This window comes from Pteropus medius, unplaced genomic scaffold, assembly GCF_902729225.1.
Source record: "Pteropus medius unplaced genomic scaffold, Ma_sr-lr_union100, whole genome shotgun sequence".
Taxonomy (NCBI): domain Eukaryota; kingdom Metazoa; phylum Chordata; class Mammalia; order Chiroptera; family Pteropodidae; genus Pteropus; species Pteropus medius.
In genome coordinates, this window is record NW_024354502.1 from 5,781,997 (window position 1) to 5,803,026 (window position 21,030).

At 41.6% G+C, this 21,030-nt stretch overlaps 1 long non-coding RNA gene across 1 annotated transcript in view; it reads right to left on the bottom strand.

Annotated features, from left to right (window-relative positions):
• The window catches only part of LOC120595511 (uncharacterized), a 404,234-nt gene that overhangs the window by 350,828 nt on the left and 32,376 nt on the right, over positions 1–21,030 (bottom strand). The gene's annotated exons all lie outside the window — the stretch shown is intronic.

Here is a 21,030-nt window from a genome sequence, read left to right on the forward strand (position 1 = left end):
GGTAGTGCTGCTTTCTCATAATCTTTGTAGGTATTTGACATATTTGTTTCCAGTTAACTCTTATACAAGTAACCACAGCCAAAAGTTTCCTTCTCATCTCTCTTTCTCTCAGTTTAATTTTATATACCTTGAGATAATTTGAAAGAATGGGTTCAGGTGGGTAGACAACGCTGTTTATCTGATCTTTGGCACTGAGTTATATCCTAGTTTCTGAATCACATGTGATGGGAGGGACACATTAAACACTTGAGGTCCCACCCTTGTGAAAATGGTTTCATCAGTACTCCTCCTAATAACTAGCCCAACTACAACTCTCTCTTGTAAAATTTTGCTAAATGTAGCAAAAAAATAAAAAAGAAGAAGCCAGCAGACATAAACAGTATAACTTCTTTCTCTACAAGTTTGGCCAGATAGGGACTGTTGGCATATGGTCTGCCTTCCTAGGTATTGCAGGCGAGAGTTTTATCAAGTGTTTTGCTAAAGCGTAACACAGATCGCCAGCTTTCTAGCCTACAACATGTGTGCCCAACCCCTAAGACCAAGGCTAAGCTAATGGCATGTGCTTTACATAACTGTTAGGGCAGTGGCCCAATTCTAAGCATCAATTTCTATATTAATTACAGAAAACAAATTCAGTTCCGTGAGACCCAAAATACAGTGTTCACACAGGCATCAAGTTCATTCCTCTCTTAACAGCAGCCCAGGATGAAGCCAGCTTTGACGTTTTCAGTGTGGTCTTTCTACTCTAGGTCTAAAAGTGACTGTCCCATTTCTCATCATCTCCCAAGTAATAGAAGGAAAGAGGCAAAAGCAGTACGAACTCATTAATTTTTAATGATAAAACACAGAAAAAGCACATACGCTTTCCTTTTCCATCCAGTTGGATGGGACTTATTCACCTGGCTACACCAGGCTGCAAGGATAGCTAGAAAATGTGAAACCTGGGTGTGTAGCTGTGTGTATAACCGAAACTGGCGTATTCTATTACTAAAGAAGAGGAATTTACAGCGATAGATAATCAGCAGTCTCTACAACAATTACCCCTCAGGTCAAAATAGGACCCAGGAAAGAGGGTATAAAGAACTCAGAGATAAGCAGTGTAAATGACTAGGTGTGGACCTTATCCTGAGATGATTTTAAATCTGACACTGAAGCTGTCAGTTCTTTAGGAAAAGCTCCCTCTACACGGAGTCCTCTGTTTTGTTTCCTAAGAGGCTACTTCTCCAAATTACAGAAACGACCATCTGCCACTCGAAGGTTTCAATGATTAGTCTCTGTCTCCACTGTTCTGTTAGACACATTTGCCACAAGTAAAGAGGCTTTTCCTGTATATGTGCAGAAGGAGCTCGGAAGAGCTCAGGAAAGGGGGAAATAACTAACCTAACCTGGAAATGTTTTACAAAAGAGGAAGGACTTGAGGTAAATGCCAAAAGAATGACAAAGGGCAGATGAGGGAGTCACGATTCTATGAGGACTGGTCACAGGAGGTGTCACTGCTACTCAAACTTCGCAGGTCTGTGCAACCTCAGAAAATGACTCAGAGCTAAGTAGATCAGAAGGACCGGTGCTCACAATTTTAAAAAAAACAGGTTACTTCACCTCTCTGTTCCTTGGATTCCTCTCCTATAAAATGTGGGTATCATTTACCTCATTTAGAAGATTTCAATGAGAGGATCTACATTAAGTGTTACATAATCTGCATAATGTATATCTGTGCCTTGCAGATGGTGAATCTTTAATCAAAATTACCTAAAAAACATATCATGGTGCCCTTATTTAAGTCATAATAAAAGACAGAAAATATATTTCTACTAAGTAATATTTTTCACTGCCTCTAACATTGTGCGTGAGACACAACTCATTTATTAAATAAGTGAATGAAAGAGTAGATGAAAACATTTTGAAACCCGTTAAAGTAGCCCACCTATACAAGGTTTCCCTGACTTCTCAAGTTTCTTAGTGGTTCTTCAATAGTGGCTCGAAAATGAAGAATTTATGTTAGAAATGTGAGCCAACGTACATAATTCCATGTGAACAAAGAAAGTCAAAACTGCTTATTAATTTCAGTGGAGTCATGTCAGCCTGGGAAAACCAAGCTCAGAAATTTTCTAGAACACACACGAAAAGAATCTTTACGGTTCTTTAGGAAAATGGAGCCATCTACAGGCCAAATCAATTTACGGTCAAACAAAACTCTTCCTGGAATTACTCATCATAGAATAGGAAAGTTTTTTCCTTAATTTGCTGTTACTTATTTTTATTTCTTGTTATTCTCATTCTTCTTCTTCCAAGTATATAGCTCTAGTCCCGAAGCCTATCCTGAGTACCAGTTTTTACTACTTTCACCACCACTTTTTGCCATCATCACGTCTCCTTTAGATCAATACGATAACCTATTAGTCCCCTGCTTCTGTTTTTGAAGCAGGGGACTAATAGGTTACAGTCCATGCAAAACAGGATCAGACAAATCCTTTCAAAGTAAACTTAAATGGATTTCCATTAACTTAAAAAGTTAATGAATGTCCATTATAGATCATAAATATGGATAATATTTATTTATATTTTTATAATAATATTACAAATGTTTATAATAATATTACAAATGTTTATAATAATATTATAAATGTTCATTTATAATAATATTACAAATGTTACAAATAATATGTATTGATAATATTAATAAAGGAATAAAAGAAGCATTGTGCCAGTTTTTGTGAGGAAAATAGGGCAACTTATGGGAAAATCATTATTTCCAGAATAATAAAGGTGAGAATAGAACGAATGAGAGAAATGATACAACTAACTCTCTTAAAAATGAGAGCATTTAAACTGCTTCTTGAAGGACAAGTAAACTGACATCTATCTTTGGTCTTTCTAGTCAAATAAGAAGAATACTAGGAATAATGAAATAGCTGCCAGTAATTGAGGATTAACTAACTACCTCCCAGCCACAGAGCTAAGTGCTTAAATGCGTGACCTCACTTAATCCTTACAACCACTCAAATAAGTAGACATGTTATCCCATTTTACAGAGGTAGAAACTGAGAATTACAGAGCGTAGGTCATTTGCCTAGGCATATACACGTAGTCAGCAGCGGATCTGAGAGCTGAATCCAGCCTGTTATGGGAGCCTGTGCTTTTAAGGAGTAGGCAATAATCTCCATGAAAAGCAAAGACAGAGATCTTGGTGACAAAGCTATTGCAACAGCAAGAGGATTCTCAGTATCTATTCGGCAGCGTTTTCATTGACAAGCATCCTGGAGTTGTAAAGTGACTGTGATTATTTAGGTGATTATTTAGCTGCCTCAACGTAAATTTTTGACATTGCAAACTCACGTGCTCACACAGAGATACAGACGCTGTATGACACTAAGAAAGTAGAAGGCAATAATGAGAACATGAGCGCCATCTGCACAGGCATTATGTCTTGTCACCACTGTGTCCCCAGTACACCGTGTTTGGCATGTAGTGGATGCTGAATAAATGAACAGATGAACTGAGACTCTGACTGCATTTTAAATATCCAGTTACCAATCGAAAGGTAAAAAGTGCCATTGGAGGAAAACAGATTGCACGACAGATTGTGCATGATGCCCAACAGTTGACTGCTTTTATTTCCAAGGCTTTGAGCCTTAAACAGACAACTAAGCAAGGATTTGGAATTGGCTAAATCAAGTTATAGTTTGGAAAAATCTTGTTTATTTTAAGTCAACTTATAACCATGCCTATCACCAACTTTGGTCAGTGACATCATAATAAATGTGTGCTTTGCTAGTAATCATTCAGGCAGAGCTTTGTCACCCACGGAGCCAGTGACAACCATACCAAGGGTCACAGGATAATGACACCGACTCGCACTGAGTTCCTACAGGTTACGGTGAAGAGAGCAAAGGCCCTGCAATGGGAGGAAATGGCATGTCACTGTTCAGGAAGGGTGGCCCCTCAGGCTGGAGTTCCGTCGGACCTCATCCGGTTTCAAGTAAAGTCTTTTCCAAAGTTTGAAAATCCTTTTCAAACTGTCTGAAACAACGATTGCCTCCTGTTGCTGACATGTTCAGGGGATGTGTCCGACCTTAGGAATCGCTAGACCCAATGCCTCGGAAATGTCGTCAACACCTTGTTTGTCTCTCCAGCTCTTGCTTCCACGTTCCTCTGCATTTGGCGGCATTTTCCGATAGGTTCTCATTTGGAGCCAGCAAGAGTAGTTTCTAGAAGCTCTGAACTTCATTCTATTAGCCTAGCAGAACTAGTGGATAAAGAGGCCTCTTCTCCAATCATTCTAGCTAATAAATCCTTGGGTTCCCTCTGATTAGCCCTGCTCGTGTCACTCGCACATCCCTGAACCAGTCACTGTGACCAAGATCATGCAACCAGTTCTCTGATTGGTCAAGAGAGAGGCACGTACCTATGGCTGAAGTCCAAGGTGTCACGGAGTCCGCGGCGCCATCTCTGCCTAAACGTATAGACCGAGAGTCAAAGAAAATTTATTCTCTAAGGGAAATTTGAGGTTTCTTTTACCAAAACAAGGTATGCCAAGTTTTAAAAAAGAAAGAAAAAAAAAAGCAGCAAAAATAGAAAAAAGATTTAAACAGCAGTAGTTGAAAATATAGAAAAGCATGGCGAATGTGACCCAACTAGGACTGACTCCTGCCTGAATTGGTTTGGGGTCAGGAGTGGGAGAGAAAAAGGGGACAGTAAACCTGTTAAAGCACAAAACAGTCATTAAGCATTGCAATAAGGAGGAAGTCTGACCAAGTTGTAACTAGATAGTTAGGCTGCGAAAGGACCTCATTCATTCGTTCATTGTAGGTGACTGGAAAAAGGCACATACACGTGAAAGAACGAAGGAAAGAATAAAATGCAGAACAACTTTGTAAAGTAGGCATTATTCATCTCATTTAACAATTAAGGAAAAGGAGGTACAGAGGCCGAATAGCTTAGGCAAGTTTTCCTACATCAGCTACCCAGAAATTTAGCTGAGGGCTCAACCGCTGGGTCATCATTCCCATGGAACTTAAAAATGGGGTGCGTTAACATAGAGGCTCATAATTGTGAATAATCCTTAATCCTAAAATTCAAAAGTGTGACAGGGACTTTTATAACAAAAAATATATATTTATAGCTTAAATCTGGACTCTGTCTTTTACTAGCCAAGGGTCCTTGGCCATATTATTTCATCTCTCTTAACCTCTGTTTCCTGATCTGTAAAACAATGATAATTACACATCCTTTACTGTACAGGGTAAATGAGATAACCTACGTGAAAGCATCTAAACAACATGTAAAATGAAATAAATTATGTAACAGTAATTAAATGAGTGTGAGATTAATTTCTTTAAATAAAATAGAAACCATGGTCCATGCTCTAAAATAAAACAATACAACACCAAAAAAAAAAAAAATGTATTTTGGCTTTCACCCAATCATAATTCTAAATCATGCCCCTGCTGTTACTTAATATAATTACATACAAAGAAAGGAAGAGGCGTTTATTAAGCATATAATGCATAAAAACATGGCCTCAGCACGTTCACCGAATCCTGAAAACGATTTAGGATAGCATCTGCAACCTCTCAGACTTCAGAAGCTTTGAATCAGCACTGCCCCACCTTGCCATAGATTGGGCATAAGTGTAAAAATAAAGAGAAAAATCAAACCATAACTCTGGACTCCATCCAGGGTCTTGTCTTGGAGTTTATGTCTTACAAAATACCTTTTTTTTTTTTTGCAAAATCAAGGAGTAATGATATCCTTGCCCATGTCACCCCTCTACAGTCTTTTGGATGTTCTCCTGTTCCAAAGCAAACTCTTTGATCCCAAGTCATGACCTCCCTGGTCTTTATGATGTTCTTGCCCTATGGCTTCAAAAGTATATCCTCACTCTCTTCCGTTCAATCAAACTTTCATCACTTCTCTTTTATTCTGATCTCTCATTGACAGCCACAGCTCTTTCACAACTGTCTACTATTCTGCATCCAAAACAGGACAATTCGACACTATCATAAAAAGAAATATTGATAAGTTGAACTTTAGTAAAAAAAAGAAATTCTGTTGATCTAAACACATCACTAAGAGAGTGAAAAAGCTGCGAGAACATATTTGTAAGACACAAATCTGACAAAGAACTTGCATTCAGATGTTTTTTTAAATCTACTTTACATTAATAAGAAAGGACAACTGAGGTTTTAAAAATAAAAAAGACTTTGATAGTTCACAAAAGAGGAAATCTAAATGGTAATAAGTACATGAAAAGATGCTCGGCATTAGAAGTCATTAGAGACTTGCTGATTCCAACCACAGTGTGAAAATTCTACACATCCAATAAAATGGCAAAAATTTAAAAATAACGATTGAGCAGATTAGTGTCAGAGCAGATGCAGAACTGGGCCTCTCATGTCTTGCTGGTGGGAGTGGATATTGGTACAAATGCTTTAAAAATTATTTGACGGTATCTACTAAACCTGAATGGATACCCACCCAATGACCTCTTCCGGTGTATCCCCAACAGAGATGCACAAGTGTCCATATAAGAGCAAAAGGTATATATAAGAATGTTCGAAGCAGCATAATTGCAGTACCCAAAAAAGGGCAACAACACACATGCACATAAACAGTGGAAAGTAAAATTGTGGTGGTAGATTCACATATTAGGATATTAAACAACGATAAAACGTAATAAACTACTGCTGTACACAGTGGTATGAATACCTTTTAAAAACATAAGGCTGAAAAAAATGTGTGTCCTGTGATTCCTTTTATGAAAAGTTCAAGGAAGGGAAAAACTGATCGCAGGAACAGAAGCCGGTAGAGCAGTTACTTTTGGGGGGGCAGGGGCTGACTGCGGGAGGCATGAGAGGGGAACGTGTGGCACGAGGACATTCTCTATGTCTACCCGGAGCACCAGCTGGGTGTTACACAAGTCTGTGCACTTTGTCAAAGTTCATTAAGTTGTAACTTAAGATAGGTTCAGTTTACCAAATGTAGTTTATACATTCATAAAAAGGACACAAAGAAATCCACATCTTTCTTCATACCTCTAATTAAGACTCATGAATTCCATACAGCCAATTCTGTGACTTTAGGATAAACTCATAAATATGATTGGAATTCATTGGTCTGCAAGAACATTTTCATACTCCATACCCGCAAGACCAACTTTTTCAAAAAAAAGTTATATTTTATTTTCTGCAAGTCAGCTTCCTCTGGGAACTGGTTTGTGGGAATCATCATGCACCGAAATGGGAAGCAAGAGGTCAAGAGTTTCTAAAACAGTCATCATACTATACACCAAGAAATGCGATAAGGCCTTTGGGGTATTATTTCATTTATCTCCAAAATAAACGTTTAAAATAAATACCATCAGTATTCCCATTTTAGAGGTTAAGAAGACTGAGATCCAGAAATACTAAATAAATATGCCATTTAGGTCCACACAGCTGACAAGGAGCTAGAATCGGGATTTAAACCCAAATATGTCAATTTCCCATGTCACCTCCCTCGGCCTTGACCTATCCTGCCCTCCTCCCTGGAGGCAGAGACAGGGGCAGTGGGAGGTATTCCCTGCTCTCTCTCTGAGCTTCGCAGTTAGGAGGTATCGGTAGAAACGAGTGCAGACATTTCATCTCGGAGTTTCAGTCTGGCCGGGCGCTCACAGTCTGTGACGGGTGATGCCGTTCATTCCGCGTAACAGAATCAATGGAAGGAGGACGCAGGCTGCGGAGTCTGAGATATCGCACAGCTCGCCCTCTGTCTCCACCTCCCCTCTCTCCTTATCTAGCGATCTCTCATCTCTACTCCCTGAGATAAACTCCAAACTCCTTAAATGGCAAATAATGCCTGGCGCCCTCTAGATCTCCCTCTCCACCTGCATCTACCTGACTTCTCTTAATGTACTCTGTACTGGTACCATCCAGACACTGGCACCATTTTTTTTCATGACCCATTGTGCAGGCTGCTGTTCTGTCTTCCTCCCAACCCCACCCCATCTGGAAATCTCTTACAAATCCTTCAAAATGCTGCTCAGTATAACTCCCACTGAGAACGCTTTGCTCCCCCACTCCCGGCAGCCCAATTGGTTAATTTTTATTGTGAGCTCCAAGAGCACTTAATATTTGAAATGTGGCATCTATTTTCTAATTCCTTCCATTCCTCAGATGTAAAAACTGTGTTATCCTTATCTTTGTACCCCCAGAGCTCACCACTATACCTGACATATACATACAGCTGTTAGGAGGATTAAAAAAGACATCAGAAAGTATATACGGCATGAATGAATGTGTAAATGAATAAATTTTTACAAATCCAAGCCACGATATCCACTTGAAGAGATAAATTACGATATATAAGTGTAAAGGCGGCAAAGGAGAATGAGAAACTGATTTGAAGAAAGAGCACGGATGAAGAATCCACATATCTGGGATATTATTTCACCTGTGCCACTCGCTAGCCATGTGGCTGTGACGTGCAATTTTAGCTCTCAGGGTTCAATGACCTCTGACATCCCTTCCTAATCTTAAATATCATAAGACTCGAAAGAGAACACCCGAGCCATTGACCCAAGTCTTCCTCTGTGTGTCATAAGAGTTAATTCACATGCTAATGAAGTTCTATCCTACACAAGTCCCTTTCATAACTGAGGCCTGGAGGAAAGATCCATGGCATTTCTAATCAACAGTTTTAAGGACTCAAGAAAAAAGAATATTGCCTCAGAAGTAAAATACAAAGGACGCACTCTGGATTTGGGACAAACCACATGAAGTAAGAGGAAATACTTTTTTCATGAGAATAGTCAAGCCAACTCCACCACCCCCTCCCGGTGAAACAAAACAAAACAAAAATTCTGACAAATTAAAAGTCCGTTCCAATGCAAAGGTCTTGCTGAGTTGGACCCAGAAGCTCCGCACTCAAAAGAGATGGGAACTTCAACTTTGCACATGTGGTTTTGCTATAGCAAGCTACTAATATTTGTAATTAGCCTTGATTGTCCTTTCTGGCCTGGGCGAGAACTATTTTTGGTTTCAGAAACAGGAGTTCATTTAGTTTAAATGTTTGAATGGGGTAGGGGTGGCATTAAAAGGATACATAGAAAGAAGGCTGATGAGGATCTTACCTGTGCTATTAGCATTAGGGAGGGCAAGGAACAGCGAAAGTCAAGTTTCATGGGAACCCAGGAACAACCACCGCGATGGCCTCACCAAGACTAGAATGTAATCTGAGAACACAAATTTCTCTTAGCAACACCTAACAACATCACAGGAGCCAAGTAAACTGCCTGTAGCTTTGGCAGCCCCAGTTCATTAATCCACACTGTTACCCACTGTTAGCACAACTCAGTTATGTCCTTTGTCCCTTTTTCTACCTTTCAACTTCTGCGAACTCATGTGTTATCTCCTTATATCTCTAGATCCCACCTTTTCCAGAGAGAGAGGCTAAACCTTCTATTGTTAACACTGTCTGTGACTGTCAGAGCATTTATACAGTGCCACTAAGTAGGTTGCTGACCAGCCTGGAGATTGCTCACACTTGGGTCTCCAACCTGGTTCTAACAGCTTCGCCCAGAGTCAAACCATAAAATGAACTGATGTTGGTGTTTACAAAAGAAACCCCTTGGAAGAATATTTTGGGTGAGGCAGGCACTCTGAGATTTGGCCTGTCCAGGACAAAAATCACAAGGCCCACTTGGATAGCAAGGGATAGCTTTCCTGGTTATTGTTGTTATTGCTGTTTTTAATTAAACTTATCGGGGTAACACTGGTTAACCTTACATAGTTTTAGGGTGTACAACATTATAATTCAACACGTTAAACTGGAAGAAGCTGCCAGCAACTCTAGACACCTCTGAACGTATCTTCAGTGTTCACCAGTCACTTGAATGACCCAGTTAGCTATGTCAACAGAAGGCCACTTTTCCATGAGTTTTATGCATCCATCAGCTGTGCTGACTAACTTCCCTATCAGTTGGCTAAGTTGTGCTGTAATGACAATGGACCCAAAAATCTTTGTGGGTTACCAGTGGTGATTTCTCTCTCATGTCTGTCCTTTATTGATTGGCTCTGGTTCTTCTCAATGTCATAGTCTCTCTAGGACCTAAGCTGACAAAACAGCTTCAATCTGGACCATACATCCCAGTTTATCAAACACAGTCCTAGTTTATGCCTATTATCTGAGAGTAATTAATAATAGCATATCTTTTCATTCTCGATAGTACACCCTCTCACTTTCAAAAATGCTTAGTATGGACAATAAATTATATGTCATCTTTCCTATCTGGGCCACTGATGATATTTTGGAAAAGGAAAAAAAAGAGAGAGAGAGAGATGCGGCAAAAACACAAATTTAAAATTGTCTTCTTTTTTGTCTAAAGCAAATCACATATTCACTCCTGAGTTTCGTAGAGTAAAAACGTATAATTTCCCCCAAGGAGGGGCTGCAAATATTTTAACAAAATACAACCTACCAGAGTTAACAATGGCAAACATAAAGAGAATATAAAATGATATAAACAGTTTGACCGAGGCAGGTGTGTGGAAGCCGTGGAATGGGAGAGGTAGAGTCCCCGCAATTTGGGGCTTCTACAATTTTATCAATTTCTTAGTCTTGTCCAATGCCCTTATTTTATGAGGTGAAAAAACCTGAAGCCCAGGAAGGGAAGTAACTTGCCCAAGGTCCAAAAGTCTACAGATCAGTCCGTGACTCCCTGGTGTGGGAGTTTAGTAGCTCAATGGAAGGCAAAGAAGTGATTATACACCCTACATATCTAGATAGAAAGCAATCCCAAGCCACTCGATTTGCATAGCGTTAAAGATGTAAAATCGGTGTGGCACAAAACACAGTGAAAGAGCAAGCACCCCACGACACGAGGTTCTTCGTGAGGACTTGGACACAATGCAACCCCTCATTTATGAGGAATAATTTCAGAGAAAGTTCTCACCCTCTGTTCAGACATTTACAGCACATGAGTCTCATCTCTTTCTTGTGACCACAAGTAATCTTACTACCTCCTTCTGCTCCAGGACAGGGTGCACAGAGATCGATGGTTCTCAGCCTTGGCTGTAACCCTCAGGTTCTCAACCTTGGCTGCAACCCTCAGGACTGGTCCCTGCCCCACCCCAAAGATTCTGATTTAGCTGCAGGGAGAAGAGGTTCTGAGAGTCAGCACTATGTAAAAGCTCCTAAGTTATTCTAATTTATATCCAGGATTGGGAATCACTAACGTAGGACTTTTGACAGTACTCCACGGACGAGAATAATAGACCTGATTTTTGGTCTAGCAAATCACTCTATTAAGGATGTTCATATACTATTTGCTAGGTACTGAATGTTTGCATCCTCCCAAAATTTACATATTGAAGCCCTTACTCCCAATGTGATGGTATCTGCAGCTGAGGTTTTGGGGTGGTAGTTAAGGTTGGATGAGGTCATGAGAGTAGGGCCTGCAAGATGGAATTAGCACCCCTATAAGCAGATACTCCAGAGAGCTCTCTCTCACCATACTTGCACAGAGAGGAGGTCACATGAGCACAGAGCAAAATGGCGACAACCTACAAGCCAAGAGAAGAGTCCTCAGAATGAAACTACCTTGCTGGCATCTTGATTTTGGACTTTCCGGCCTCCATAGCTATGAAAAATAGCTCCCCCACCTATGGCATTTTGTTACGGCAGCCTGAGCTGACTAATATATACCATTTCTCTTCAAAACTTCTGGGTCCTATTTATCAGTGCTAGCACTTCTCAAATACATGTACGTGCGCGCAAACACGCACACACGCACGCGCGCGCACACACACACACACACACACACACGCTCCTGGATTTTCTTTTTTCATTTGTTTGTCTGTAATACCTTTTTAAATGAAAGGTTAACATAGTTTATCAACCAAACCAGACACCTTTGAAAGTGAGAAGGTACACTATTTCTTCCAAGGAGTCTTTGGTATTTATAGTTTGAAGTATAATGTCTCCAATGAGTAAGCAGCTAGAGGTGAGGAGACCTTTGGTCTGGAGCTGGTTCTGCCACTTACTATTGGATACTGGCTGGGCCACTTCACCTCTCTGGATGTCACTTTCCCAGCATAAAGGGGAGAATCAAAGTGGACGCTTTAGTCAGTCCTCCTCCCAGGACAGGAGTCACACAACCACCCACAGAAGTTCTAACCCACCTTCTAAAATGGATTGAGCTTCCCCAAAGTGCCAGGATCCAGAACTTTCCTCTGCTACTGACCAGGGCAGATGAGGCCATTATACTGATACTTTTAAAAAGTGTTTCCAGGGGGATTCTAATGAGCAGCCAGCATTTAAACAATACGAGCGATTCTGCAAATTTTTATGGAGGATACAGACAGGTGAAGTCATTTGCTCAAGACCACATAGCTTTTAAGAAGCAAAGCCAGGACACAAACTCTGGTTGTCTAGCTGTAAAACTCCTTTCACTGTATGTGGTACAGGAGCTCCTGGCACATCGTCAGCTGCCCGATGCTACTTCAGAGCTTCTGTTGCTCATATTTGAAAGTTTCCTTGGCTGACTCATTAGGCATATTCACCTATCAGCTGCTGTGGTGTCAGGGACTGAGACTTTGGTTACTGTGGAGCTGGGCTAGGGACATCTTTCCTTCTGGGCCCATTAGGGTATACTGGTCTTCCACATCTGCGGTTACGAGGAGAATAAGATGCACAGAGACTGATGGTGAATTATAAATAGGAAAGCTCATAGACTGCTCTGGCTCGCATTTCCACATGGAGCTATTTTCTGGTATACTACATGGGCATTTTGATTAATGTTTCCTTCTTGGCTTGTTCATCTGTTGCAGCAACACAGAGATTTCTGTCTACATGTACTATTAACTGTCATCTGAGCTTCTCACTCAATGCGGCTGATAATTATACATTCTGGAAGCTGAGTGTCACAACCAATTAACCTGACAGGCTCCACTGGGCAGCAACAGAGGCTGTACAAATCTGTTTTGTGGTATCTCAGTATAAATAGAAAAGTGATTAAGTGCAAAGAATATAATAAAATAATACTAGCTTAAACTCTGGCACATGAGGAGTGAGTAGAAAGATTTTGAGCTTTGGAGCCAATCAGACAAAGTTCAAATCCCAGATCTGCCACTTATGAGTTGAATGACCTTGCAGAAAAGTTACTTAGCCCTACTTTTATTTTTACCTATCTATTTACCCCAATAGATAGGTACATCTAAAAATGCATGTGTTTATTAAAGAAAATAATGAATATCTTTATGTTCAGCAGGATAGATTAAGAAATAGAACTGACCAGTACTCCCCACGCTTCCAGACACCCTCTCCCCAGTAGAAACCCCAAGCCTCTCTTAACCATCCTCTTCCTTCCCTCTATGGTCCCCTGCCTGCGTATGTACCTCTAAATATATTTATATTCTGGTTACCTGTTCTGAACTTTGGCATCACGTTGCATGTGTGTCTTCCATTCCTTACTTCCACATTGTGTCTAGGATTAGTTCACATTGATGTACGTGGCCACAGAGCATTTATTTTCACTACTATATAGCATTCCACTGACTGAAAGTAAACAATGGGTGGAACCATGCTACTGGTGATGGTCACTCGAGACGCTTGGTATTATGAAAAATATTAAAAGAAGCAATTTTGTAAAAATTCCACCCATGTATCACTGTCAAATTTTTTCTAGAGCAGGAGTCAGCAAACTACAGCCCAAGGGACAAATTCACCCAGGCATCGCTTTCTGCAAGTAAAGTTTTATTGCAAATAGCCACGTCCGCTCATTTACATATTGCCTACCACTGTTTTTGCCATAATGCAAGGCCCGTTTGCTCTCCTAAATAGTCCTTCTTTCTCCAGTATTCAACACAAAAATTTTATATCCCTCCACTCAAAAAAGACCTAGCTTTCTTTCTGGTTTTTGTTTTGTTTTGTTTTGTTTTCATGTATCTTTAAAGAAACTGCCTAAATTGCTAGCAACTACTTTTAAAAATTATATGATGGCTAGGTGGAGGGTCAGGGGAGGGAGGGGTCAATTGGGGGGATCGTTTTATGAACTATACAGATGTCTAATCAATGTACTGTGTACTTGAAGGCAAGAAGGTTAAATTTCAAACACTTTGAAAGGTAAAGGAAAATCATTGTGTTCATCCGGATATAGTAGTTGAGGCATGACTGACAGGAAGAAGAGTAAAGAATGCTGTTTGGAAATAAAAGCTGTCTTTTTAGGGCTTTCTACCTTCTGTTACCTATACTTGTTCTCACTTAGAGACAATCCTTCCTGTCAATAATCTCTTCCTTCTCTCTAGGGCAACTTGGTCTAGAAACAACCGAAGATGACTCTTTAAGAAACCAAATGTGTGGGCTCGTCTGGCCAACTGTGTGGTTACTACAAAAAGAGTGCCAAGAATCTCACATCCTGTAAGCTTTTGGAAGGGAACCCACTGCCTCCTGTCTTTGTAAGAGATTCCAGTCCCATGCCTCAGAGCTCCCTCGACAGCTCAAGAGGCAGCTTCAACCTAAAGCCTGTTATTTGTTTCTGGTAGAAATATGTCGCTCTCCAATAAGTAGTGAGTGTGGTTTGTGGGAAATCCTTGGAACTTAGTGCCACAGAGACTAGACCTTGGGAAATCTTGTGCCCTTTGGTACCCAGACTTCTCAGATAGGCTGCAATCCTGTTTTCTGCTCTGACTTGTTCTAATTAAGCAACTCCCTTGGCTACTCATTTCATTTTTTTTTTTAATAAGCATTTTTAAACAGGCAGCAACTATGTGGCAAGCATAGTGCTGGTATAGGTAAAGATATATCTGAAATGGTTCCTGGCCTTAAAGACAGCTCCACCTACAGGACTCGTGCAAAACGAACGTGCAGGGCCACTTGTTTGACAATGTTTAAGGTTTTCAAGATGGTGACAGGTGACAGTGTAGCATTCGACCAAGTGTGAGGACCTTCTAAACACGGGGCACTGTGCAACTCGCTTCCATGAAGCCAGCCCTCATGATCTAGTAGATGAGAAAGACACGAAAGGAGCTACCTTATAAAGTGAGCAAGAAAAAAACAGCGATGCTAAGTGTCTACAAAGTGATGTGTTATAGGCATGTAATTCTAAAGGACAATTGGGGAAGGCAGCCCACAGTTAGGAGGCATTTAAACCGGACCCTACATGAGTGAAGACACTTTTATAGATACAGAATGTAATCAAACGCTTTCTTGTCTGGAAACAGCACAAGAAAAATTTGGTGGTGTGAGATTGTTGGCTGTGGCAGAGAAGAGGCAGGACTGCCATGGGGGTCAGAATACAGAGTGCTTTGGTACAGCCACTATGGAACACAATATGGAGGCGCCTCAAAAAACTAAGAAGTGATCTACCATATTATGATCCAGCGATCCCTGGGGTCAATTGCTGGGTGCTCCTGGGACCTTGAATTCTTTAAATTTGGACTTCAGAATGGGAATTGGAACTGGATATACTGAGCCTGGCAAGATTTTAAGAAGAAGGAGGACACGGTCAGTTAAAGAATTCCAGGAAAAGAAAGAAACTCCGCGCGTAATGTGGCGCATAGATCAGAGAGGAAAGGGACCACAGACAAAGAAAGCTTTCAGAAAACAGTTACTAACACCCTAGGGGAGAAGATGAGGCTCCATGCTACGAAGAGAAAGGAGGCAAAGAGAAGACGTACTGCAGTGGCCCCTCCTCATCTAAAACAAGGAAGAGGGAATTGCTAGTCATTTACATTTGTTTTGTTCTTTGTGTTTTTTAAACCACTTTATTGAGGTAGGACTGACATATAAAGAGCTGGACATATTTACTGCAGACGACTTGATGAGTTTGGGGATAAGTACACACTCATGAAGCTATCGCCACTGTCAAGGCCATTGACACGTCCATCACCTCCAAAAGTTCCCTCCCGCCCGCTTCAGTACTTTGAGATGTGTGATGCAAACACTTAACCATAAAACGAACCCTCTTAGAAGACTACAGCACGGTATTGTTAGCTACAGCACTCTGCTGCATAGTCGATCTCCAGGACTTATTTATCTTATATTAATGAAACTATGTACCTTTGACTATCGTCCCCCACTTTCTCCTCCCTCCAGCCCCTGGCAACCACCATTTTACTCCCCGCTTCTAAGAGTTTGATTATTTTACATTCCATATAAAAGTGAGAGGTGAATGGGTTATAAATATTCATGCAGCTCTCCTGAAGGACTCAGTGCCAAGCTTAGGAAGATTGTTCTTGTGCCCTGCCAAGTAACGAGCATGGACGGAGCCCCTAGTGGGAGGTTCCAGGCGGGGGAGCTGCAGGCAGGGTAAACTCACGGATGTCACGTTCTAGGACGGAAGGACCTACCCCGACATCACTGTGTGTTTGCTCCAGTCACACTGCTGAGGTGCAGACGGGTCTAAAACCTCTAATCCTTACCAGGTGCTGGGCAGTCTTGGGCCAACACTCAGAAAATCCTTTTACATATTTTCCTTAAAAGACTCAGAAAGCATCAATTTTTAAACTGATACATAGGTAAAGACCAGAAAAATAATGTTTTAAAATGCCCTTGCATGATCTGTTTAAATATCAAAAGCATCACTTTGCTCAGGAGAAGCTTTTAACAAGAGGAAAAACTTTGCTACAAAGAGAGATGATGAATGTTAAAATATTGCTTCTTGATGCAGTTTGGATCATGATATCTTCAGGATTGGGATCAGGTCAATTGTGCAGTTCCAAGAAACCAAGAAAGAGCTAGGTTCAAATCATAGTTGTACAGCCTACTCTGGCTCTGATCTGGCACAAGCAATTTAGCTTCTCCGAGCCTGTGTTCCTTATCTTGAAAATGAACATGATGTTATTTGCTTTGCAAACTTCCCAAGATTATTGTATTGGGCAAAAGACGGACAGGTAAACAACAAGCCTTGCGGGACTGCAAAGCGCTCTGGAAACCTAAGGTCATGTTAGCAGTACTGCTGACCGAAAGGGGCTGTAATTTTTTATTCTACATTTTTAATTTACTCTCTTATAGCAAATATCTCCCCAAGAAATGTGGAACCGAAAGCACTCAAATTGTTGTGTGTATGTGGGTTTGTTGTTGTTGTTATTTGGACAAACATAACAAATATTAGCAGACTAAACCATTCAAGGAGCAAACAGGAGGCCTGCCAGACCCTTCAGCGTGGGACCAAGAAAATACATTCCAGTTATGTTGTCTTCTGAGCATATGGGAAATGTTAAAATAAGTGAACCCAACAAATACTTATAAATCACATTTCTCTTGCTTCCCTGCCCCCCAACAAAAAACACTCGTAAATCATCCATTTTATGTATGAGCACAGTTGTTACCTCCTACTTGGCCGCTTCTGAGTGTGCAGACTGGCCATGTCACGTCCAAGTGCTCCTGGCATAAAGAACCCAGCTGGCTCTTGCTCCGATACACCTTAGGGTCACTGAGTTTAAAAGTCTTCCTCTCCCACTAGAGAAAAAAGACCTTGTGGGCAGGGACTGGCTTCTTCCTTACTGTATCCTCAGCCCTTGGTTCAGTGCCTGACACACAGTAGGTGCTCAATCTATTGTGAAGGAAGGAATGATGGAAGACTTCTCTTAACAGCAGACACGGCAAGATTTTCTTCCTATGATTATCGAATTTTCGTGGGTAGATTTTTCACCTGCTATGGGTATTTTTCCAAAGAGAACAGAGGGTAACAAAGGCATCTTTTTGTATTTTTAAATAACACAATTCCACCTAATGTAGAATTTCGATCTTCACACAGTTGCAGGAAGTATTAAATAGGTTTATGCATGTAAAGAGTTTAGCGTTTATGTGATACATTCTCAATAAGCCCGAGATTACAATGTTTATGTCTTCATGAGACAAAATAGCAGCTCTGAAGTCAGATTACCTTGAATCATAGCCCAGTTCTGCTACTAGTGCTCTGTGACCCCAGGCATCTAACTCGATGTCTCAGAGCCCCCTGTCTTTAGCTCTGTAATGGGAAAATAATACAACTCGCTTTATAGCATTGCTGTGAGGTTCACGTGATCAGAGTGTTTGAGGATAATCCGGGAAAATGACACACATGCAAGGTGGTGGGAACACAGTAAGTACTCGATAAATACAAGAAAATAAAGAAAACCCAAGAAACATTCGTTAATTACCTGCTACATACAAGAAACTCGGCTAGCTTTTATGGGGAAGAGAGGCAAGACCTAGTCTCAACCTTTATGGAGTTTAGAATCTAGGTAGAAAGGATCTCGATCTGGGGAATAACTGATAACAGGGATAATTACACTTCCCCTCTATCGTTCTCCCAGAGCTCTGCACCAGCCCATACTGACAGAAAAGGAATTTTATAGCAGCCATGTAAAGGGATTGTTAAATGCCTCCTAAGACTTCAGCTCTTAGATATATGTTGGACAGAAATCACAAGAACCTTATCATGCTGAAAATTTTATATTCGATCTCATTTAATCTTTATAACAAAATTACAAAATAGATGTGGTGACCCTCAGTTTACAAACTGAAGTTCAAAGAAGATATATAATTGCCCAAGGTCACATATTAAGTGCATCCCATAGCTGCCCCAGCCACGCCTGGCTGCTTTCCCTGGCCTTTTGCTGGAACTTGGCACCTATATCGATAAGCGCGGCGGGAGAGCACGCTCTCCTCACGAACGCTTCCTGAACGGGGGCTGCCCCGCGGGCTGGGGCTGCTGCTGTGCTTTCGCTCTTCTCTGTATCGGGGGTCAGACAGCATGAGGCCATCACCACCACATCCTCCTCTTTACTCTCCTCACTCTCCCAAGGATTTCACCTCTCAGCGTCACAATCGGGCTTTGTCACAACAGCTCGGACTTCACTCCACCCTCCTAGCTTGACAAAACGGCACCCTACGTTCTCCAGCTTGACAAAACGGCACCCTACGTTCTCCAGCTTATCATCCTGTCCTCCCACCACGTCTGCCAGCCCCAACGCCGGCCGTGCAGTGGACAACCGCACGTCCTTCGCTGACCTCAGCTCTTCTTCAGTCATTTTAGCACCCACGTCAGCCTCTAGTTGGGCGTCCACGAGCAGCTGAACCATCCACGGTAGAGGCTAGTCCTCTGCAGCAGCCGTTCGTTCCCTTGTCTGTTGCAGTGCGCTCTGCAAACAAACACATAAGACCAGATGCCATTTGGGGGCCGTCCCCATAGCATCTGTCACCCAGGTCGCCCTTCCCCACAGAGAGATCGATGGTCAACTCGACTTCCCCCACAATGCCTCTTGCCCAAGACCCGTTTCTTCAGTCTCCTGGACGGCTCATCAATCATCAATTCACAACCTCAGGAGTTCCCCAGATGAAATCTGAAATTAGCCTCTACACGTGGAGGGCAAGAGGACTTATATCAAGGCTTGTCTTGAGTGGTCACAAGCTGAATAGATCTCCATGCCCATCAGCCAGAATCTCAAAAGTTTATGTAGCGACCTTATTAAGGTTCAGTCACTTATTCAATCTAAATTGTCTCAATAACAGCTTATTCTCTCAAGGCTACATCCTTGAAATGACTCTGGCTATGGAAATGATGAGGGGATGCACGTTCTAGGGGACGGAGCAAGGAGCCTGTTGCCCGGGTTCACATCTTGGGGTGGTCCCATCCTCTCAATGACATCCTCTAACACCAAGAGTAACCTAATCACATATCAAGTGTGACTGCTCTAACAAATAAACTCAAAAATGTGTGATGGCACAAGCACAATAGAAGTTTCATTCTTGCCTACATACCAGTCCTGGGCTGGTGAACAAGAAGGCAGAAATCCAGGCTGCCGGAAGCTCTGTCAATGTGTAGATTCCAATAAAATAGGGAGGACAGGTGGATGGAGCGTAGATGGGAGGTGCAGCGGGCCAGGCCTGGAAGTGGTGCACGCTGCTTCAGCTCAGTTTCCATAGTCCAGAATTCAGTCCCATGGCCACCCCTAACTCCAGACAGAAGTAGGAAGTGTAGACTCTCACCCAGAACTCCGTACTCTGGAATGGGGACCTGAGAGTATCAAAGCCTTGATTCCATTCAGCTCTGTCTGTCTCCAAACTCCATGAAAATGGAGAGTAAAATAAAATGCCTTACCACCTAAATACGGGCAATTAGAAGAACCAGCTATGGGCTTGTATTGCCCCGAAGTCCTCTACATTTCAAATAATTTTTACACTCAAAACAACTCTATGACATGAATTCTGTTATTTAATAGCAAAGAGAGTGTGACCCAGGAGGATTAAATGGCTTGTTCATTGCGTCCATAACAATCAGGTGACAAACTGTGTGTTCACTGGGGCCTGCGCCACCCCGAGTCCCTGATCTTACAGCTTCCCCGTACCATTCCAGATCTCTGTGCAACCTGGAAGACGACGTCTGAGCTCGGCCTCGAAGAATACCTTCTTCCAGTTATTCCAGGAGCAGAATTGAGCTCTCCTCACCAGGATGCCACCAAAGGCCCCAAGACGTCCTATGGGCTGTTATTTTGGCCTGTATCATATCATCACTAGATTATCTCCCCTTCCAGATAATCCTTGCTGTGGGCTATCTAGGATTTCCACAATAAAACGCCCCACTGAGAAAAAAAGGGTTTTGGCTTTGGACACAAAGATTTAATGTACTTAGAGCTTCTGGAACACAACGTTCTCCCCAAACGTTTACCATAAAATGGTGACATTTGTCAAGACTAAAAAGCTATAATTCTATTCATATACTACTTTGAAGACGAAAATGAAAATTGCATTACTGGACATAGATTTAAAAACTTCTATTTTCAAAGTAACCACAGACCAATTTTTGGTAGTGGAGCCTTGCATCAGAGGAAATTTCACGGTGGTTCCTTCTAAAAGGATTGTATGGCACTGTGCTTATGATCTCAGGCTTTGGGGCCAGGTTGCATGTTTACATCCCAGCTCTGTCACTTCCAGCTGTGTAACTAGGGCAAAGGTACATGCTTAATTTCTCTAAGCCAGTCCTTCCCAATCTGTAAAATGGGGACAAACTCGGTACCTATTTTAATTTAGTGTTTTCGTGAAGGTTAAAGAACTTAAAAGCTGTCTGAT